This window comes from Gymnogyps californianus, chromosome 7 (genome assembly GCF_018139145.2).
Source record: "Gymnogyps californianus isolate 813 chromosome 7, ASM1813914v2, whole genome shotgun sequence".
Taxonomy (NCBI): Eukaryota; Metazoa; Chordata; class Aves; order Accipitriformes; family Cathartidae; genus Gymnogyps; species Gymnogyps californianus.
In genome coordinates, this window is record NC_059477.1 from 10,674,603 (window position 1) to 10,696,171 (window position 21,569).

At 37.5% G+C, this 21,569-nt stretch overlaps 1 long non-coding RNA gene across 1 annotated transcript; it reads right to left on the reverse strand.

Moving 5' to 3' along the window:
* Positions 1 to 11,430: 11,430 nt before the first annotated feature.
* On the reverse strand, positions 11,431 to 17,416 carry LOC127018575 (uncharacterized). The gene is made up of 3 exons (XR_007766769.1): positions 17,374 to 17,416; positions 13,803 to 13,885; positions 11,431 to 11,565 (listed from the first exon to the last, which is right to left on the reverse strand). It is a non-coding gene; the product is annotated as an uncharacterized LOC127018575 (long non-coding RNA).
* Positions 17,417 to 21,569: the final 4,153 nt, after the last annotated feature.

Consider the following 21,569-nt stretch of genomic DNA (forward strand, 5'->3'; position numbering starts at 1 on the left):
TAAGGCAACACATCAACATGTGCTTTGGAATTGGGGTGTGTTGAGTGGCTTTGATGTATTTTCTGTATACTCCAGGAACATTTAGTTAGAGCAGTGGATCCAGTCCAGGAACCATGATAATTTTGCAATTGATGTAGTCTGTAAGCATATTAACATCAACATGCATAAACAGAGTTCCTTGGGGCCACAGTTCCTTCCCTACAGCGTTCCTAAAGTACAGTCATTCTGTATGATGGCGTGGAGACATACTCTGGCTCTAAATTACAAACCACCTTCTCAAAAGCTTTCAAAACTAGAGAAGGCACTGGCATTCAAGAATCTAGAATGGGACAAAATATATAATTTGGAATATAATTTCCTTCCCCTCGGCACATACACAAACAGATATATTTTTCAAAACAAAAATACCACAAAGCAATTTACTAAATGATACAAAATTCCTGCAATACAAAGTCTAGTTAATGGCCTTATTCACTGTGTCTCAGAATAATTAAAAAACATTACTGCCAGTGACAATTATCTTGAACTTTATTAAATCTTGTGACGAACCCATCCCTATCAGTTTATCATACGAGTGCTGGGAGGATTGCTAAATGCAGTATCTTCTAACTGTCACCTCAGGAGCACTGCAGACTGTCCCCCATGGTGACCTTACTGACAGTTGTAAAAAAATAATTCACTGTATGTGAAATGTAGATTTTTCTGGCTAATGGCATGGTTGATCTTTAACCCTTACAGTGCTGAGGATATCCTGCATTAGCCTTTTCCTGATTTGTCGCACACGTACCTCTGCTGAGTGTCAAAATTCAACCCATAGAAAACTGAAGCCTTGCAGGAACAGGGTGTAGGGGTCTCAGGTTGCAGGGACAGGACTCCCTTCAGAGGCTTTCAGTTGTATCCTGGCCTGGGCTCCTGGAAATCCACTCTAAACATTATAGAAGCACTGAACTACAAGATGCAGAGGTAAAGCTGAACTCTGAAAACATTTCTAATATTCAACTCAAATTCTGACTGAGGCTATTCTTTAAAAATACAAATAAAAAGCCTCCACAAGCTGCCAGGGTCTTTTGAAAAAAAAAAAAAAAAAGAAAAAAACTTCAAACATGTCCTTTCATTTAAGGCCAGCTGAAAACAGTAGCCATCCTGGTACTAGACCTCGTATAATTCAAAAAAAAGGTCTCAAAAAGCTAGCTCAGCTGACTCAGCACTAGGACAGCAAAGATACTCTAGTAACATTCCTTGGGCATGGAGAGATAGTTTCCAATAGGGAATGGCAACAAATCTTTGATGGCAATAACCTTTTAAAAGGTATCCTCAAGAGCTTGTCTTTGCCATTAGTAACATAGATGCATTGTACAGAGACAGTAAGCCAAACCGAAATTTTTGAATTACAGAAATATCCTAAAATTGCATTTAAATTCAAATAATCAAATGCATATAATTTTGAAAATTAATTAACAGAGATTTTTCACCTATCTGCCTAAAATGTGAACTCTTATTTTGGTAAAATCTGTTACTATTTTTCTTGCTCTTTCAAGAAACTGTTCCCAAGTTACCAATTATTTCACGTAGATATCTTTTAATGTAAATTATGGAACACAGTGAGCATTCTTCTTTCATCTTAAACTAACACAGTCCCCAAATGCTCACATCACTTGGGAATAGACAACTCAAAATTTCACAAGAAAGTCCATTGTTTAAGGATTGAGTGCACTTCCTGATTATGCTGCGTTTCAAGATTTGGATGAGTACCAACGATTAAGACCTTTGTCTTCGGTATAGAATTGTGAAATCTCAAGGAGTTTTTAAATCTGCAGATAACAAAGCTTGTAGGGACTACAAATAAGCCAGAGGACAAGCTAGGAATTCAAATGAACTTGACAAATGGGAAAGCAGATGAAAAGCATAGGATGTTTATTCAGTGGGGACAAAGGCAAGGTTCTGCACCTAAGCATGAATAATTAGCTATGCAAATGTAGGATGTGGATCAAGTAGTTAGCAGCTTTACAGAAAGATGTGAGGTTTGTTACGCATCAATGATGAACATGAGTCAACAATGTTACACTGTTGAGTAAGAGCCAAATACCCCCCTCAGACAGCTGAAAATGAAAGAGAGTCAAGATTCATCAGGAAATGTTTCCCTATAGACAGAACTGATAAAGCTTTGGCTGGAGCATGCTGTCCAGCTCTTTGCTTTGATTTCCAAGAAACATGGACAAACTGGATAGAATAAAACAAGGGCAATGAAACAGCCAGGTTTTATTACCTATGAAGAAAGACAGAAATATTTGGAATTCTTTAGCTCAAAGAAGAGAGTAAGGAAAATTATGATGACAGTCTATAAGTATGCAAAAGTATTTTGTAAAACAGAAGTGATTAACATGTCTGTATCTGTGGTCTATAAGAAAAACTTAAACTGCAATAATAAGGATTCAATTTCCTCTCCAGAAAATAAGCCTCCATTTCAGCCCTTCAATTTCCTTACCAACAGGAGTGATACGGACATCATCTCTAACATGAAATCTTTACGACCAGGTAAAACAAATGGCTGTTAGGAATAAAGAAGGTATAACAGCTCCTGCCATAGTACTTCTTGAAGCCCCTTCCAGTATTGTTTCTATTAAAAATCCAGCAAGTACACATTTATACATGGACTGAGAAGTATGGAGTAAGGGCAATGAAAACATGTCAAGAAATCTTTTCTCCTGTAACTTTTTTCCAGTTTTCCTTAATTGTGGCAGAAGGATACAGGAAGGATATAACTGGCTCAAGCTTCTAACTATTATTTGGTATTAGAGGAAAAACATGTGCCTAGCTTTGCCAGCTTGGGTTGACATACTACAGTTGGTTTTTCCGCCTTCAAAAGAACACTGAAAAATTATACCTAACAACTTAATCAAAGCAATAAACTGACACTGCTGATTCTCATCAATTAGCTACTGTTTTATTCCCATGTGTTTAGCATGCATCCTCTTGAATGAGGCAGGCACATGCCTTTGGAGCATGGAAGAGAAGTAGTGCTTTTAAGGGGGTACTCCTCTTACTAAGGGAGCAACTCATTATCATTTCCAGTAATTAGTTAAGAGAAATAGAAGGCTCGGGTAAAACACTGCAATGACTCCAAACTGACAAAAGGAATGAGACTGGAGCAGAAAAGAGTTTCTCCAGACTTGCTTTACAAAGAACACATTGATTTGGGGGTTTGGTGTGGGTTTGGGTTTTTTTTGGGGGGGGGGGGGGGGGGGGGGGGGGCAGGGTATGTGAGGGTGTGTGTGTTTGGTTGGGTTTTTTTGTTGTTTGTTTTTTTTTTTTTTTTAAACAAACAAGGTGAATAGAGTGTCCAAAGTCTGTAGACCCACCACACCACATAATTCAGTGGATTAAATTACAAGTCAGATATTCTGCTGCAAGGCAGAAACTCTGTAGAAATGGTATAGACAGTGGAGGACAGTAAATTATGGGAATAAATGGTAGAGTTGTGCCCTTCCATATTTTAAGAAAAGTGGTTGCTTTCTGGGACTATAGCAAGTATTAAACAAAGAAGCCAGAAAGACCCAGAGGTTTAAGAAAAATGTAAAATCCAAAGACTTGTGTCTTTTTTATAGTATAAGCCATCTTTTTTTTATACTATAAGCCATCTAGAAAAGGGTTTTAGCTGCCTCGTGAAAGGATCATTCTAGAACAGAACATCACAACTGACAAGTGAAGCCAAACAGAAACAAGCCTTTAGAGTTAACATCAAATTAAGCTTGGAGTTGTATTTATTTATAAACCAGAAATATACAGAGCTGCGTGTCAATAGTAAGGGATTGTTGTGCGCAGATGGTCTATAGTGCCGCAGCAGTATCTATATTTGCTATCACAGTTTAAAAAAAGCACCTATGTTATTGTTTTGAATCTAATCTTCCCCATCACCTAAATTCTCTTCCTTGATCTAAACATACTGAGGATCTTTTAAGAAGACAAATCACCACCCAAAGTGGTCGAAGGCCTCGTACAGCAAATGGGACAGGATGAAGAAAGCTTATCTACAACTCAACAAAAGATAATACCAGGCAATAATTACCAATCTTCATATAATATTTTCTTGGCTATAATGTTTTATAAATTAAATTTCTGAAGGGAGTTTGTATGTGTAAACACAGCAAGCAGTACTTAGTTAATCCATAAATGTATTGGCTTAAGGAACAGTTCTACCACATGGTGTTATTTAGAAATCTGTGAGGCTTTTAGAAATTCAAAATTTCATTCTGCAAAAGAGCTTTAATTTCTGTTGCCCTGAACTTTCATAGTATCAAATTTCAAGACACCTATTGGCAAAAATAACAACACTGATTCAGATAAAGTGTGATTTATTGTTGAGAAAACAGCTAGACAGAGATTAGACTTCAGGACATTCTCCTCTTGATACATGTGCTTAATTCCTCTCAGCACTAAAGGGTATTATTTGCATGTTTCAGAACAAAGTACATGCCTTTCAACTTTACTGTAACACTCAGGTTCCATTTCAAAAATGAGTGGGTGTTAAATATAAGAGCATTGTACACAGTACTTAACATTACCTAATGATACAAATAATATGACCACACCATGCCATGAGGGTTTGAAGCATGGCTGAAGGAGATTTAAGTCAGCAGCAGCCTCCATGAGACACCATTTGTAAGGCCATCAAAATGTTTGCTCTTACTTGCTTGTGTTTGCTGTATTCAACTAAGAGACTCTTATTCCATGTATCAGAGCCAAGTCACATTCTCCTGCATTAGGACTTGCCAAAAACCATGCAGTACAAAGAAATAAATGACACCAGCAACATCTCCGTGCTTTAAAATGCCTAAGTCATTGTGTTAAATACATCAAGTGCTTACAACTTGCTTTGAAGAATTAAACTATGACAGGAAGCCAGTATTGCTACATTATTTCTTCATATTGGTCACTAATGTTATATAGCCTTGGACAGGTAACTCAACATTTATGTCTCAGTTCATCTCTGATGGATGCGAGCTTTAACTAATGATTGTTCACTATTTAGGAGCATCAATAGAGAGTAACATAAAAATGTAAACCATTTTCTTAGGTCATACAGTTGGTGCACTAAAGATTAGATACAAAGTTGTGCTGAGATTAAATGAAGTAAAACACTTACAGTACCAGACAGGAATAAGGGAATGAGAAAAAATGTAGGATATAAGAATAGCTATCATATTTTCCAGGGCCTCATCAGTTTTGGCTTCAACACTGACTGTGGGAGAGAATCCAGCAAAATATTTTACTAACTAAAGTCCTAGTCATCTCAGATGCATCCCCAAGTATGTTTATAGCCATGGCACGCCAGTGCTAACCAACAGAGATGTCTTAGAGAGTGACTTTAAAACCTCTGAAGTAAATTTAAAAAAATGGAATTTGACTGTGGGTCCGTTCAAATGCCTGACACCATGCAAATAATCAAACTTCTGAGGAGGCCCGCTTAAAGCAAGAAAAAACTTCATGCCTCCTCATCTCTCACTATATTAGCAATGAAGCAATGTTACACTTACCTGAGTTTATAATCTGGTCCAGAAGTGATAAAAATTTAGAGGAACATGAAATATTTGATAGAGCTGCACTTTTCTCAGAAATTTTGAGTTGAATAACACACACTTTCAGGAGGAAGAGTGGAAGGTAGAGCTAAGTAGAAAGCTTTTCTGAATAATTTTAAAGATATCCTACTATCACCACAATAGAGAAATTATTACTGATCTAGTTTTGCATCCCACCTACATGCAGTAACATATAAAAACATATAGAAGAAAACCCAAAAACCGTCAGGTGACATTTTTAACAGGAATACTACTTTTGAAACGTAAGAGACAGTTTCATGACAGTATCTGGGAGACAAAATATACAGATTTTTTTTCCCCCTCTTCAAGAAGAGAAAAGAACACTTGCTTCAAAACTTACACAAAAGACACTAATTGTGCAGGGGGAGAGGAGGGAAGTACTTAAAACTGTATTCGTTGCACTCAACTGACAATATCAGCTCCTCCCCTGAGGGATGCTCAGGTTGCAGGTCTCCACCCAAGGGGCTAGCAGACCTGAGGGAGTGACATCCCCTCCTCTCTAGTACAAACCTGTGGTGGGTTGAACTTGGCTGGCTGCCAGGCACCCACCCACCCATTCACTCCCTTCCTCAACAGGGCAGGGGGGAGACAAGAGGAAAAAATTTATGGGTGAAGATAAAGACAGGGAAATCGCTTACATATTACTGTCACAGGCGAAACATACTCAACTTGGGGAAAATTAACTTAATTTATCGCCAATTAAAATAGAGGTGGATAATAAGAAGCACAGACAAAGTTTAACACCTTTCTCTCCCCCTTTATCCCAGGTTCCACTTCACTCCCTCATTCCCAACTCTTCTCCCTCCCCGAGTAGTGCAGAGGCATTGAGGTGAAGGTGAGCACACAGCAGTACCTCTCTGCAGCTCTTTTCTCCTCACCATTTTCTCCTGCTCCAGCGTGGGTCCTCTCCACAGGCCACTGCTCCTTCAGGATAAACCTGCTCCTGCGTGGGCTCCTCTCTATGGGCCACAGTTCCTGTCAGGAGCCTGCTCCTGCACGGGCACCTCAGCACAGGGGAATCTCTGCGGCAGCACCCCCTTCTTCTCTCAGCTAGCTGCTCACAGGGCTGCTTCTCAGGCTCTCATCTGCCTCCCTCACTGCCTGAAGGGTGTTTTTGCCCTTACTTAAATACAGTTCTCCTGAGGTGCCTCACCCGTGGCTGAGGGGCGCAGCTGTGCCCTGCAGTGAGGCCCTTGGGTCCGGCTGGAACCCGCTGTGTCTGCTGTGGGGCAGCCCCAGCCTCTCCTCACAGAGGCCGCCCTGCAGCTTCCTGCCACCAACGCCTCACCACATAGCCCCAGTACAGACCAGGAAGGCCATGGCATAGGCCTGAACTGCTAACTCGAATCCCACCAACAATCTCAGTAATTTTAAAACTGGGGCCCTCATCTGCACTAGTGGCCCCGGGCAATGTCACACTGGGTGGCTACGCATGGCGTTTTCCAGGGCGCTCACAGAAGGCAGGAGGTTCCATCTCCCCCTCGTGCTGTGCCAGCAAGCAGCCCCTTGGCCTAAACTGCGCTTTGACAGAAGCTGCTCTTAAATCGTGGCATTAACGCTTTCCATCTAATTAGGGTGTTTCTCCTTCCTCGCTTCAAACTGGTTACTGGCAACCACAGTGCTCAGAGGATGAAGGAGCCGTGGATATCGATGTACCATTTAGCAAGCAGTAAGTGTGATGAGAGTGATCTATGCCTTTCTGGGATGCAGTCTCACTGCATTTTTATTCCAAAAATTCAATGCCCCTTTGATGCCTACCAAACTAGCAATTAGTTGTCAAGGCGCAGCTAAAATGGCAAAATAAAACCTGTAGATTTAATCAGCATTTCCGTGGTAGCTGAAATGATGCTGCTTGATGGCTGGAATGGGTTGCAATAAAAATGAGTTGACTGCATATCCCCAAAAATTGATTCCTGGAAGAACAGTCAAACACAATAGCTTTAGGAAATAACATTAAAAAATATTAAACCATGGGTCTCTTAGTTGCCTCAAAACATGGACATAAAATCTAAATCTCTTTAGGAATATACCAAATTTAGCCATAGATGTAGCTGGAGAAAATAAATTTAGAAAGGGAGATTTTGTTTGGAATAAATCTTCAGAACAGCCTAGCTGACTGACATTTCATAAAGACTACGTTTTCTGGGGAAAAAAAATGTTAACTCTCCCTTGGTGCTTTGGATGTTTGGGTTTTTTTGGTGAAACACCTCATTGTTTTCATTTTACAGTCACAGACAACAGTGCTGTCTCATCAGGACAATGTATACAAAAAAGGTAAAAAATTTTATTTGAAAATGGTGGGATCCACTTCATTGAGAAGTTGAACAAAAACATCCTTGAGGTGGTGCTCTGATGAGTGCTGGAAGTTTAGACATGATGTTAAAGCTGGACTGTTGCCATCATTCCAGATATGACAGACTTCAATTGGACATAAAGTATCCAATAAACATTTGGAAGATACAACTATTTGGTAAGACTGTTTTGTCTAGGTTACCACAGACACCAATTTCCGAACATCTCAAGAAGCATGTGCAGATCATGTTTACAATTTTGGGGGGGGTGAAATACTACACTATCCATGTTCATTCTTAGAGACTTTTGCAGTTTGACAACTAAGCTTTCTATGTCTCAGTATGTTGTGATTTTATACAAGGTATTTGGAAAAAATAATGATGGAAATTGGTATTCTTTTTGCAGTTCTGCTTCTGGATAATGACATAGAAAATACCTCCATTGTGCAAATTAATCTTTTGGGGAGATGTGACAGACTGATGTTAACTGTCTTGCTGTCAAATTTTAAAGCAGTATCTTTTTTCTTTTATAAGTACTTAAAACTATTATTATGTTTAAAAACCAAAGTAATTAGAAAAATAAGCTTTATTAGCTTTACCTACATGTTCATTTTATGTCGCTAATACTTGAACACCACATTCCTCACAAATCACAAGCTCAGTGGGCCTGTGCTGCCAGACTTCCTTGCCTCCAGGGTATACTGCTGCCTCACTTCCAGCTTCTTCTCCCCAGGTGCCTTCCTGCAGAGATGCCCTGCAGCCACTCTGCCCCAACGCTGCCTTGATGCATGGGGTTATTCTGGCCCTGGGGCATTTGCCTTTGTTGAACTTCAGGAGGTTCCTGCTAGCGCACTCCTCTAAGTTTGCTGATGTCCCTGTGAAGGTCAGCCTCTGCCATCCATTGTATAGACCATCCCCCTCCATTTTCAAATCATCCACACACTTCACACGAGGGTATTCTATCCCATCATACAGGCCACTAATGGAAACGTATCTTAGGCATCCGATTTTAGGGACAGAAGTTTGAATGCAGGATTTATGCAGGGTTCACTATTTAACTTGAGGAATAAGTTTATTACACTTTCTGCAGCAAGGAACTATGCCATAAACTCATGATACAGATAGGCAGCAACTGAACAGGATTACAGTGGATGAAGCCACCATAGACGGTGAAACGCTTTTTTCATTAAATAGACGAAAAAAATCAACAAAATTTCAATACGTTGCTTTAGGAAATATGAAACTTTTACAAAGCATGATTCATTATTCACAATTCTGAGAAGCATTTTTAAAGGCTAGTGATAGAAAAATGTCTGGCGTTCAAAAGCTGAAGCTCTAGGAGTAACAGGTTTGCATTTTGTCATTGTCTGCATGATAAAAAAAGACAAGTACAATAACAATACAGCAGATATTAGGATTTTCAGTTAGCAGCCTGCCTGTCACACCCCTCATTATCTTACTTGCATACAGATGGCTTTCACAATATTTTTCCCAAGTATCCTGCAATACTGAAATGCATTCTATAAAATGATTTACCATATGTTTATAAATACTATGTACATAATCATTACATCTTGGCTGAAAGAGAGGGATATTTGCATATAGAAGCTGTCAGATCTCTCTCTAATGGACAGTACTTTATATATATACACACACCTTACAATTAATTATAAGTGAAGATTACTACTGGGAAAGGAATTAAAGACAGTTGGTTCAGCACAGTCTGACAGGCTTCATATAGATGCATTGAACTACCTAAACACAATTTGAAAAGTCAGTAAATGTAGTGTGGATACATACTTTGCTGCTACACATACATAGCCAGTCACTTATCTCCTTCATCCCAAATTAATGTTTTGGGAATAGTACAATTACTATGACAGGTACTTTGAATCAAATACTGATCTCAAAACAGTAAAAATGAAATAAATATTTCAGCAAATGCCAAGTCTAAGGGCTGCAATGACAAGAACTTCAGGAAATATTGGGAACAGCTGCCCATCAAGAGAATTGTTCTTACAGGTATGCTTAGTGAAAGATGTGGGCTAAAGTGCTGAGCTACCAGTGACTTAAGAGACGGACCATTTCTTATGAACAAATTAATTGTAAAGTTACTGTAGTACTTAGTAGCTCACAAATACACAGAGCAAGATCAATGAGAGGAAATTAACCAGCTGATGGGCCAGCACGCACCAAGTATGCAGAATGGATTGCAAGACAAGGAGCTGGTAAATGCAGGAAAGGCAATTTTATCACACCTCCTGCCATGGCTGCCCCATCTGCCAGCTGATCTCTTCTGTAACTCACAGAACATACTGCAGTTGAATTACCTGGTTTCTGCTTGACAAAGAGAGTGGCTGGAAATCTGGCAATAGCTTGTTACACCTGTTGTTTCTTTACATTTTAATGCCACTGTTTACCATCACTGTTGCATTTATTACTGGCTCCCTCAAGAAATATGCATAGTTAAATCTGTGTTAGTATTTTTCTATTCTGTGTACAAACCCCGCTGCTCTTCTTTTGGGTAAATTTGAAAATCAAAGTTAGAAATATCCTCATTAGCAACCCATTCACATTTATAATTTGCATATTCTTAATGATTGAAAGGATTGTCCAGAAAGGCACTGAACCTTGGTCTTAGACTAAAAAAAGAGGTCATTCTCATATATTTTGCTGCTGCTTCTTCTGATGGTTAATTACCTTCTGCTAAATATCCCTAAAACTGCTGAATATGAATTTGTTTTTATCTTTGGCTTTATCGTTGGTTCTAGTTCTTCCCCCTTCCTACTAACTCACAGAATTTCCTACTGTAAACAAGTCACATCTTTGTTTTGATCTCTGTTTAGATAACTTTTTTCTCTAAAGGACTTTTGTTCTCTCAGTCCATACAACATGATGGTGACTCTCCTCTGTGCAACCCGTTATTTTCTTTCACCGTATGTGTTCTGTAGTAGCCGTTAACTCTGCATTGAGAGATGTCCCAGAATGGAGGTGCTGAATTACTAATGCACATGTAGGCATTCAGAAAATGTACTGTATGAATCTCAAATAGCATCTAATTTGACATTATGGCTTATTAAGCATGCAGTTAGCCTTAGGTAACAATCACAGTCCAGTCGTGTTGTGCTAAGAATCATACAATCACTTTGTGAGACTCACTTTCTGAAAAGCTGTTGTTCCAGTCTAACACATAAGCCTGAAAGTAAAATCATCGTGTTGGAAATTTCTCAATAATTATAAATCCTCTAGAAACTAATAGATATGTCATTTAACAAACAAGACCCTTTTTGATTGCTGCATGTCTCTAGTCATCAAAATGGAATTATTATAGCTGTGTTCATCTAATATGGAAATGCAAGTACAATATAACCACCTTCCATCAATACATCAGTCCACATCTTAAGAACTGTTGCAGGGGAATTCATGCCAGAGATGTGTGTGCTGAAACTGGTTACAGCAATCACTGTTAATCAGTCATAAAAAAAAAAAAAAAAAAAAAAAAGACATTCACAGACATTTTGTGAACAGCACAAGAAGCCAGACATTCCAGGATAAATTATTCAAAGCTGTCATTTACTTCCTTACACATGTTCTGCAGAAACTTCCACGGCATTTCAGATGAGATGCTGTGAGAAAGGACACTGACTTTGCTCCTGCTCCTGAATTCTGTTTGAAGCCTGCAAGGTACACGGATGCCTGTGTCACACAGGCAGCTCTAGGAAATGGTTTGGACACAGATTTTACAGCCTATATATACTAAAACACACGGGTACCTGTTCTACACTTGTGAGGATAAAAAAAGCAGGAAGAAACTCCACCTACTTAATTAAAAATAAAATGTCTCACTAATGCAGCATCACTTTTAGTTTTTTCTCTCTAATTTAGTAATTACAGGAATCATCATGCCCTAAACTAATTCTTCTGAACATCAGACTTCTCATTGTGTGGAGTGGTTTGACATTAAAATACATTCATTGACTAGCTGCAAAGCTCAGACACCACACACTGTTCCCCATGTATCTTTGTTTAGTGGCTCTGCACAACAGATGGAATTTTATGTCATGCAGCATTAGGATACTGTTAAATTTTAATTTCAATGAATGGTCTTTATACTCTTTCTTTATGCACACCAGGGATATTTTAGGCGTCCATTTCCCTTCTAATTAGCTTTTATTGCTGAATTCATTCTGAATCTCTGGAAGTCATTAGATTCTCAAACATTCACAGCTGAATTTACTTACTCTCTAATAAAATTAATTAGTCCCTCACAAAAAATGGCTAAATTTGGTCTACCTCTCTACGTATAGGTACATACCTAATGCCTGTAGTTTCTATGTATCCCTTTCTGGTACAGTCTCTTTTTTTAATATTGACTTTTATGCTTGTTATTAACATCACTGTTTCTCAGGTTGATGCTTTTCCTACTTGACTTAAAATGAAACCTATTTCAAGGGCTTTGTCTCCTAGATTATGACACAACATCACTTATACACTAATCTCTGCCAAAAAGCTGTTACGTATTGTGAGTTTCCTTAGAATATTGTGTTCACTGTAAAACTGCACAGAGCCTTAGAGCCTAAGGCACAGCTAATTTCCACAAAGACTGCTTGAGAAGCTCAGATGATGTAGGCTGATAAGTATAAAAACTTTTAATTGGTCTGTTTGAAAGAAGAGAAACAACCAAGGTAATGCAAGGAACAAAGAAGTCAAAATCTATTTTGTTTTGCCAGTGATTTACTAGAAGAAAGGGTCAAGCATTTTCATACTTCTGGGAAAGGAAAAAAAACTTACATTGCGCTGCGCACCAGTGTGACTGCTTTTCATGTTTTTTAACATTTGGATAGTTGCTTATAAAAAGTCTTGGGTAGCTTAGTGGTACAACAGCATTAAGCTCTAATTTACCATTGTGCTCTAACTATGAAAATTGAAGAATATACCTCCAGGGGAGAGGCAATGAAAGATTTCATATTGTATGGATTACAGTGGAATATTTATGACACTAGTTAAGCGTCTGCGACAACTTCTGTGGTAACCTCCCATTTTAGGAAGTGTAAATTATATGTGGTTATTCTATGGCCACAACACTAGTAATTCGTAAAATGTTACAGTATGTGTAAGACTCAGAATTGAACTTAGCACATAATCAGTTTCCTTTATTTATACTTTTCATACTATCAACCCAAACTGCATTACTTTTAGAAACTGATTATGAACGTGCTATAGACATTTATATCTATTCATGTATCTAAAAAGGTACATTTATACTAGAGACACCATATGTCACATATATATGGTTGTATACATACCGTTATCATTGTATTCATTGACATAGCAGTGCAGTGATAACAGTATTGTTCTAGTCGCTTTCTACAGTCAAGTGCACCTCATGTAATTATTCATTTCATTCAAATCCGTCATTTCAAAGGACCTGGCTTCCCAGAGGCAACACACCTTCCTCGCAGAAAAAAGACATTCTTTATAGCGGACAAGCAGCTAAAGTCAGGAGACTTTAGCATACGTGCAATGGTCTAAATACCGGTCAGAAGCAATCAGGTAATACAGAGTGAATGGTGTCACCAGAAGCATATTTATTTATGTAAGGGCTGTGGCAGGAGAGATGGTGGTTTATTTCCCTGTCTAATTTGGCATTCCCATACTTACGCTATTCTCACCAAATTAACTCCAAATTCCTGTTTAGTAGAAGAGAGAGAAAAAGTTTTGACAAGAAAAGGAACTTCAGAAATTGCACACTAATTTAACATTTTCCTGGTTTGCTCCTGTAGTAATAGCTGTTTGGGTTTTTTTCAATTGTCTATAGGGTGGTTTTTTTCCCTTCTGAATTTTTTTTAATTAGAGTTCACATGATAGGCCCGAGAGCAACAGTACCTGGCTTCAGGCCCGAGAGCAACAGTACCTGGCTTCATTCAGTACATTCCTCCTCAGCTCTTCCCTGTTTGGCTAGTGCACGCTCTTGCAAAGCCCAAGCCTCTTCCATCTCTGCAGCAGGCACAAGTGGACATGAACAAAAGAACAAAGCTGGCTTGTGTGCTCACGAAAAAGTGCACAAAATGAATGTACAGCTCAAAAAATGTACAAAGTAAACAGACACATCAAAAAGAAATGCTTTATATTGTATCACAGTTTTGGTGCTCAAGCTTAAATTTACAATCCACTACCCACAATACTGTTACTTAGCTTACAGAGAGATGCAGGGAGAAAGAGGAGACAAACTGCATCTCAGAACAGAAAACCTCTGGAGAGGGGTTAACTGTTCAAAGTGGCTTATGGTCCTGCAAAAGAGAAGTACATTGAATGTTTCAGAGCAGACCAAATATTTTTTCTCCATTGGATAAAAGCTACCGTACTTGGGTATTCCCTCAAAGGTAGAAAGCCCATGGCTCTTCACAACCTCATAAACACAAGACAGATAGAATGAAGGCTCCATAACATCTGAGCATCTCTAAAATCATCAGTTACTTCATCAGGGGCAAGAACAGATGTAAGTGAGCACCACACAGCAAGGGTAAGGTGGCCGAGCAGCTATGCACATTATTAACTAATTCAAACCAGCTACCAAATTAACTAGTTAACTGAGTATGGACTAATGTGTCCTGTTTTGAAGATTTTTTTTTTTTTTTTTAAAGTCCCTTCAAGGTTGCTTCTGGAGAATAATTTTTATATTCTGGAGGATTTACCAAATTTTCATCCTTTTCAAATGGAAAAAAATACTATTCTGTTCTATGGGTAAAAACTCTTTAATCATTCCATGAGAAATAGGGAAACAGAAATACTTCTTTCATCAAAGTTTTTCCCTCTGCTTAGGGGGACCTTCAGCTTAGATACATAGTGGACAAGATTGAAAAAAGATCTTGAAACTCACTTGATCATAGACTAAGTTTTTTCTGATGAATAATGCTGTAACTCAATATAAAAAGTCAGTACAGAAGTAGCTTAAAGAATTAGATCACTCAAGGAAATTAAAAGGCCAAATCTGCTTTGCCTTTATGGAACAACTGGTAGAAACAAAAGCAAGAATGATTCCAAATGGTATTTTCTTAGGTTTCTTCATTATCATTTCCAAGCAGTGCTTTGTCACAAGATTAAAACAAAAGTAAATGTATTTATAGAAAATGTTTAAATATGCATGGTCATGAAGCATGGCACAACCTCATTTTATGTTATTCAGACTCATAAAATGTGAAATAAAATTATATTTTCCCCCAATTCAACCTTTTTTAAAAGGAAATGCTGACTAAAACAAAAGAACCATGCAAAACAGATGATTAGAATAAAAGGATCATCTGAAGTATGGATGCTAATTGAAAAGCTTTCATTTTTTCTCAAAAGCTATTATGTGTTTTCATCTAGAGTTTTTGGTTTTGTGATTTTTTTTGCATAAATAAGTTTAAACAATGGGTAATACAGATTTATTTATGAATTTGTTAGACTGGAATTTTAAATAGTCTCAAGAATTCAAGCTGGTCAAAAATGAAATAAAAAATAAGCCACCTGCTCCAATTAACATACCTAATTTCTTCTCTGCTTTATGTAGCCATTTTTCCCATGAACATATTCCGGATGCAAAATTTGAAATGCCAGCATATTTCCTTTGTTTTACTTTTTCAATACTAGTTTTTCCAAATCTTCAATTTTCACTTAATCCTCATTCAAGCAAAATTTTTTAAAAAGTTAAAGATTATTAAGACTTACTGGTCAGCAAAGTTGGGTTTTGTTCTGTTTTTTAAAGCCGATGTACATCCCTGATGTACACGCAATTTTTGCTCTAAAGTATTGAGTTAACAGCTCCCTGAAATTTTGGGCACTTGTCTTTGAAGTAACACATGTGACAGCATTTCTCTTTAAAACATTCAAACCTGTTTCTGCTACTAGCTGGCTGTATAGTCACTTCACCACAGAAACCCATAAGCTGCGGCTGTGTGTCATTGGTACCCTTTCAAGCTTTTTTCCTTCTGCAGCTTTTGTTTGGGATTATTTTCTTGTGTCAGTGACTAACAGGCCTCCTTGGATTGTCATCCTTTATTGCCTATTCCTGCCAGCTGCAAAAATACTGGCTTCCTTTTTTAATCATGAAATGAATTGTTGCAGGAATGAGGAATGCTACAGTTTCCTCCACATAACGTTCTCCAATCAGAAAATTATAATTTCTCAGATGCATTAGCACAATATACTAGGAAACAGCTGCATAATTTAACTTAATTGTTAAGCAATACCTCATTATAGCTAGACAGTAAATTCAGCAGTTCACATTTTTTGTGTGCCTCATCTTTTCAGTGCTCATATCATGTTCTCTTTCATCTGCCTTTCTGCTCCCAAAGGTGCTGGAAAAAGCCATATTTGCAACAAAAATGAATTTAATCTTCTTTAAGAACCAGCTTAAATTCATGATAGATGCCTAAGATTCAAATTTATAGGAAAGTAAGTCCCTCTAGATAACCCTGGAAAGTCTGGTAGCAGATATTAATCCATTTTTTTAAACAAATCAAAAAGAAACATCCAAAATCCAAGATCAACTAAACATTCAGTTTTGAAATACATCTTAACTTCTAAAGGCCTGTGATAGCAGTAAATATTGTTCAGCAGAGTAGAGGTGGAGAGCTGCAAAAAGAGCACAATTCAATGCAAATCTGTGGCGAGCACCTACTGTATGACTTCTTTTAAGACACTATGAGACAAGAAACCATTTGCATTCCCCACTAGTTCGTCTTCATCTAAGAAAAAGTAATTGTTTGTATGAACTAGATCAGGCAATGTTGGCAGGCTAACACCATCTCTTCTCCAGACATTCAGTGAATCTAGTCCTTTATTTTCTTTTGCCTTTCTTTAACATGCCTTAATAAAGGTTTCACCCTAAACCAGTTTATTTAGTTTTAAATTTTCTTCACTTCCAAGATTTATTTTTTTAATTCAGTACTTTCTGAATCAATTAGAATTTATTTCTGCACTTATATTTGAGTTCAGTGGCCAGACTCAGCTATTTGCATAGTGTATTCATACTATATGTCTATGTGCTGATTCCTAACTCCTGTGCAAGTTATTAATTTACTAGATTCTCTAGGTTGAGGGAGGAAAAAATTCCACTCGGTTTCTATATTAGATATATTTTGTTTTAAGTAACCAGTCCAAACATTCACCACTTTTATTGCTGCCACTATCTAACCACATGTGTAGGTATCTCTAAAATATTTATATTGTATCATAAAATAAAAACACAAAAATCTACTAGAGTTGCTAGCAACTTACAGGTGTGTTATCGGGTCTTTCTGCCACTGGTGGTTTCTGCCTCTTTGGACCAGAAGTTTTCTTGTGTTCTGAACGTAGATCGAGACTGCCTGTGCTACTACAACTATGAATGACACACCTTACTCTGTTTTTAATAGTTGTACATTTCTCTCCTATATTCTTAAGCAAGGGTTCATATAGTATCTGAGAGGAGGAAAAGATTTTACCGAAATGGCGATACTCACCCTCTAGCCTCCCAGAAGAGATCATCTGGAGCATGGCCTCTCCAATGCTGAAAATAAAGGAGATAGCATCTTCGTTTATAAGTCTACTTTCAGTCATGCAAAAAGCATACAGAACTTATTCTGAGTGAGATCAGAACAGTAAATATTAAGCACAACCGCTTACATTCTCCTCTGTAAGTTAGAACTATTATAGAGAAGCACTCAAGAGAGAGTAAGAAAACTTCCATGACCTTTCTTCTTGCCAGTTCTATGTAGTATGAGCAATCAGTAATTAAAGCTTTTCTATAACTATAGCCATGCATTAAAAAAAAATTAAAGCTTGGGCCTTTGTAAGAAGGTTTTGCGTTTTTGTTCCTTTATTACTGTTCCATTTTGTTCCATTTTTTGTTCAAGGAGATTAAAATAAAATCACTTGGATACAAGAAACAGTAACACTAGGAATCTGAAAGTGTTTAGTCAGAACATGTAATTCCCGATAACAATCATCCCTGTAGCTTTTGCTCCGTGTAATTCTCCACCCACTGAAATTCAGCTAGTTTCTAATAAATGTTTCATTACAAAAAAATTAAAGAAAGATTTTTAGCATATTTATAACCATTTCACAATCAAATGTTGGGGTTTTTTTTCTCATTACTGCACATCTTAATACAGCCTGACTTCATTAGATCAATTTAAGAAGTTCACAATACTGTAGACTGGCTTTTCTGCTAAGCAGTATCTGCATCATCTGATTTCACTGATATCTGTGTATTAAAGGCAGAAGTACTGACATAAAACTGGTGCTGGTAGGGAATCAAGACAGTTCGGTGAAGTTTTGTTAACTTAATTGCTTGTTTCCCATATTGTGGGCTAATACATATCCTTGCTCTTTCTCCCTCATGAGGAAACAAAAGGGACCTAATTGCTACACCTGGACTTTTATAACCAGGATCTGACAGTTCAGAATCTGACAAAACATGGTGAAGATACCTAGCTGTGTATTAATATGCAATTATACAATAAAATGTGCCTGTAGTTATTACTAAGGGGGATGATTAATTGTCTTCCTAACCTGGTCATCTAATTAAAGTAAGCAGAACTATAGTCATTACATTCAGTTCTTAGGAGAACCGGTTACTTTCTGTTGATAATTACAGAAGAATAGTAGAGAAACAGGCTTGCCAGTGCTTGCGTAAGGGAAAGAGTATTTCACTTCTGCATTAGGCAAGGGAAAGGAAAAGATCATCACAAATATGTGGTGAGATTGAATTTTAAAGTGTATGATTTATACCAGTACTCTTTCTTTGCTACTTCAAAAATGCACTGTTTTATTTAGAAAAGGCATCAAAACAAAAGAAAATCTGGAAGAAGTGAACACCTGCTATGAAGTATTGCTGAGATACAACAAAATAACTACACTGCAGCTAGTTCATGGATCACACTGGCCTGGGATGCTGTAGGCCTGAGCAGGGTTCAAAAAGATCAGTCATTTGTAGGGACTTCATAAATGTCCACAGCTATAGAATTAACGTTTCCAATGTAAGATTAACCTTTGTGTTACAAACTGCACCTGACCTCAGTGATGAGAATTAAGAAGAAAAGCCCTCCCTGGGGCAGACTATCCTGTAAGAAGCAGTTTCTTGCCCTCTGCTTCCAACCTGTTGAAACAGGGTCTGTGGCTGTAGGGACTTCCTTCGGGTACAGGGTTACACACTGCAGATTCTTAGATGTATTTTATACATATACCCTAATCACATATTCTTAGCATATTTGATGTATAGTGAATGCTCTGGTCATGTAATGGACAACTTTTGTTTGCCTGTTCCAAGAAGAAAGGTGTTTTTGACCAAGTCAGACCCCCATTAATAGTATTTCTCGGTATGATTCAGCATGTCTGAACATGATGTAACGAATCTGATTATGAGTTCACTGTTCCTAGTTAAAGTTCGAGAGTAGCTTAGATGAAGAAGTTGCACCTGTTTAACCGGGAGATGCATCAGGTCTGCTGATTAAAAGATGTCAGAGAAGGACAATAACTTAGCAAATTGAAAAATGCTACAGAGTGACAGCTATTGTTTTTTAACCAAGTCCCCCCAGAAAACTGTTTGTCAATCAGCTGTTGTAAAAAATATTTACAAATGGTTCTAAAAATCTGTGGGTCTGCTTACAACAGAAAAAATGCAGTCCTTCTGTGGTCCGTGTAGCAGCTATGAAAACAACATAAAACCAAAAATAAATCTGAAATGCAAAAGCTAAAAACAATTATTCAAACAAGTGTAGCTGATGCCTAATATGCTAAGGTAAACAATAACTCCAGTATCATATTTTGCAGTTCCCTGATACCCAACCATACTTATCAACAAGGAACTGAGTCTTCGTTCTGCATGAATTAACCTTCATCTTTATCTCTCAGAGTTTTTGAATGGCAAGCACTGTAACAATGATAGAGATTACAATGTTACCCTGAAGTCAGATACCTGATACAATGGATGAATCTTTAATTCACTTTTAAATTGCTTAAATAATGTTACATTCAAAATTTTCTGCACAGATGAGCATTAATTCATCCAGGAAAGAAATGTTGCCATGTTTAATTCAATAGTTTTAAAAATTTAGTTATTAAAAGATTCTAATTTAGCATTTTCTTTGGTATTTTATGCCTTGCTTAGTAAGAAGATGCATCAACAGGTCATGATAAAGAGATTAAACAAAGCTGTAAAAATTCTGCCCAAATCGAGTATTTGCTTTTATTACAATAGGGTTTTTTACACAGGCAACTATGACAAAAATGAATGACATAATTTGATAGCAGATAAACACAATCACGGCCTCTGTTTCTGCAGCAGTTCACTGATAGGTAGGTAACAACTAAAGAGGGCTCTTGAAGCCTAGTGGGTTTAATTCTCTTATTTATCACTAATTTGGCACTCAGACAGATGTTGTCCCTTGAAAAAAAATAGAAGATTGACCCTTGATAAGAAAGGTGCTGATCAAGTCTTCTAAATCACAACCTGAAAGTCTCCATTCTGATCAATGATTCTTAAAAATGCATTTTTGTATTTTGAAAAGAGAGTTTAAAAATTCCCTAAACTGCTTAAAAATATGCTGACTTTAATAAACTGTGAAGTGAATAGTTCCATGAAATAAAAGAAATCAGCATTAATCTGATTTGATATTATATTTATTAAGGGAAAACCATAGGAAAGCCCACACACTATGTGTAGAAACCTACCACTATTATCACGGAACTTTTAGCTTTATTTCTCAGAAAAACTCTTTAAAGTTAAACATCCATGTTCTGTAAGAGATTGTATAATTAGCAGAAATAGATCCTTCCCCACAAATCAAGGAACCCAACATTTTTATCTCTTCTTCTATAATTTAATTTCATAAATCTTCATATTCATTATAACAGATAACACTCTAGCTCTCCACCTCCCTGCTGCAGCCTTAGAAGTCTTGAAGGGAGTCTAGTAGCAATCTAAATTGAGCATTTTTTTAAGGTAATAGGCTATCCCAAATGGTTTGCATAATAAGGAGGAAAAGATTTTCAATAAAGTTCAAGAACTTTCTCTCTCAGCTTCAAATTAAGATACCTGATTTTAATCACTGATATATCCCTGCTGCTCTGCCAGTCCAGATTAAGTATCACAGCACTCTTACGACAGTTCTTAACTGAGCTTTAGGGATCTTCTACCAAAACCAGTTTTTCAAGCTGGGAAATTATAAAGAACATTTGTCAAGAAAGCTGTATCGGGTCCAGGTCCCAGATCCAGTTTTGACCCAGACACCTTTTTGGCCCAAAGGAATACGACATTCATCCACCAATACCAGAAAATTTGTCTTTTGAACAGAGTACTCCAGGCCATTGAAAGCACTACATCATTTCCTCTCCGGACAGAGCTTTTTGAGTGCCATCTGTTAAGAGCATGTTTCCTTTTGGGGTTAGCTGGCATTCAGCATCCATTGTTCTTGCTTCATTTTCATACTACGTTTGAGCATGATGCAAGAAGCAATCTGTGAGGAGACAAAGACTCATTGAGACCTTCAGTTTGCAGGTGTTTCCCTCGGCTACTTCCAGTTGCTGTTAGTCTGCTGGGTCATACTGATGCCACAGACTGTTGAGCATCCAGCTCTAAGGCAGCTTTTGTGATAGATTTACACAGATAAGCAACAATATCAGAGAAAAACCCAAGCAATATAGCTTTTCTATAGCT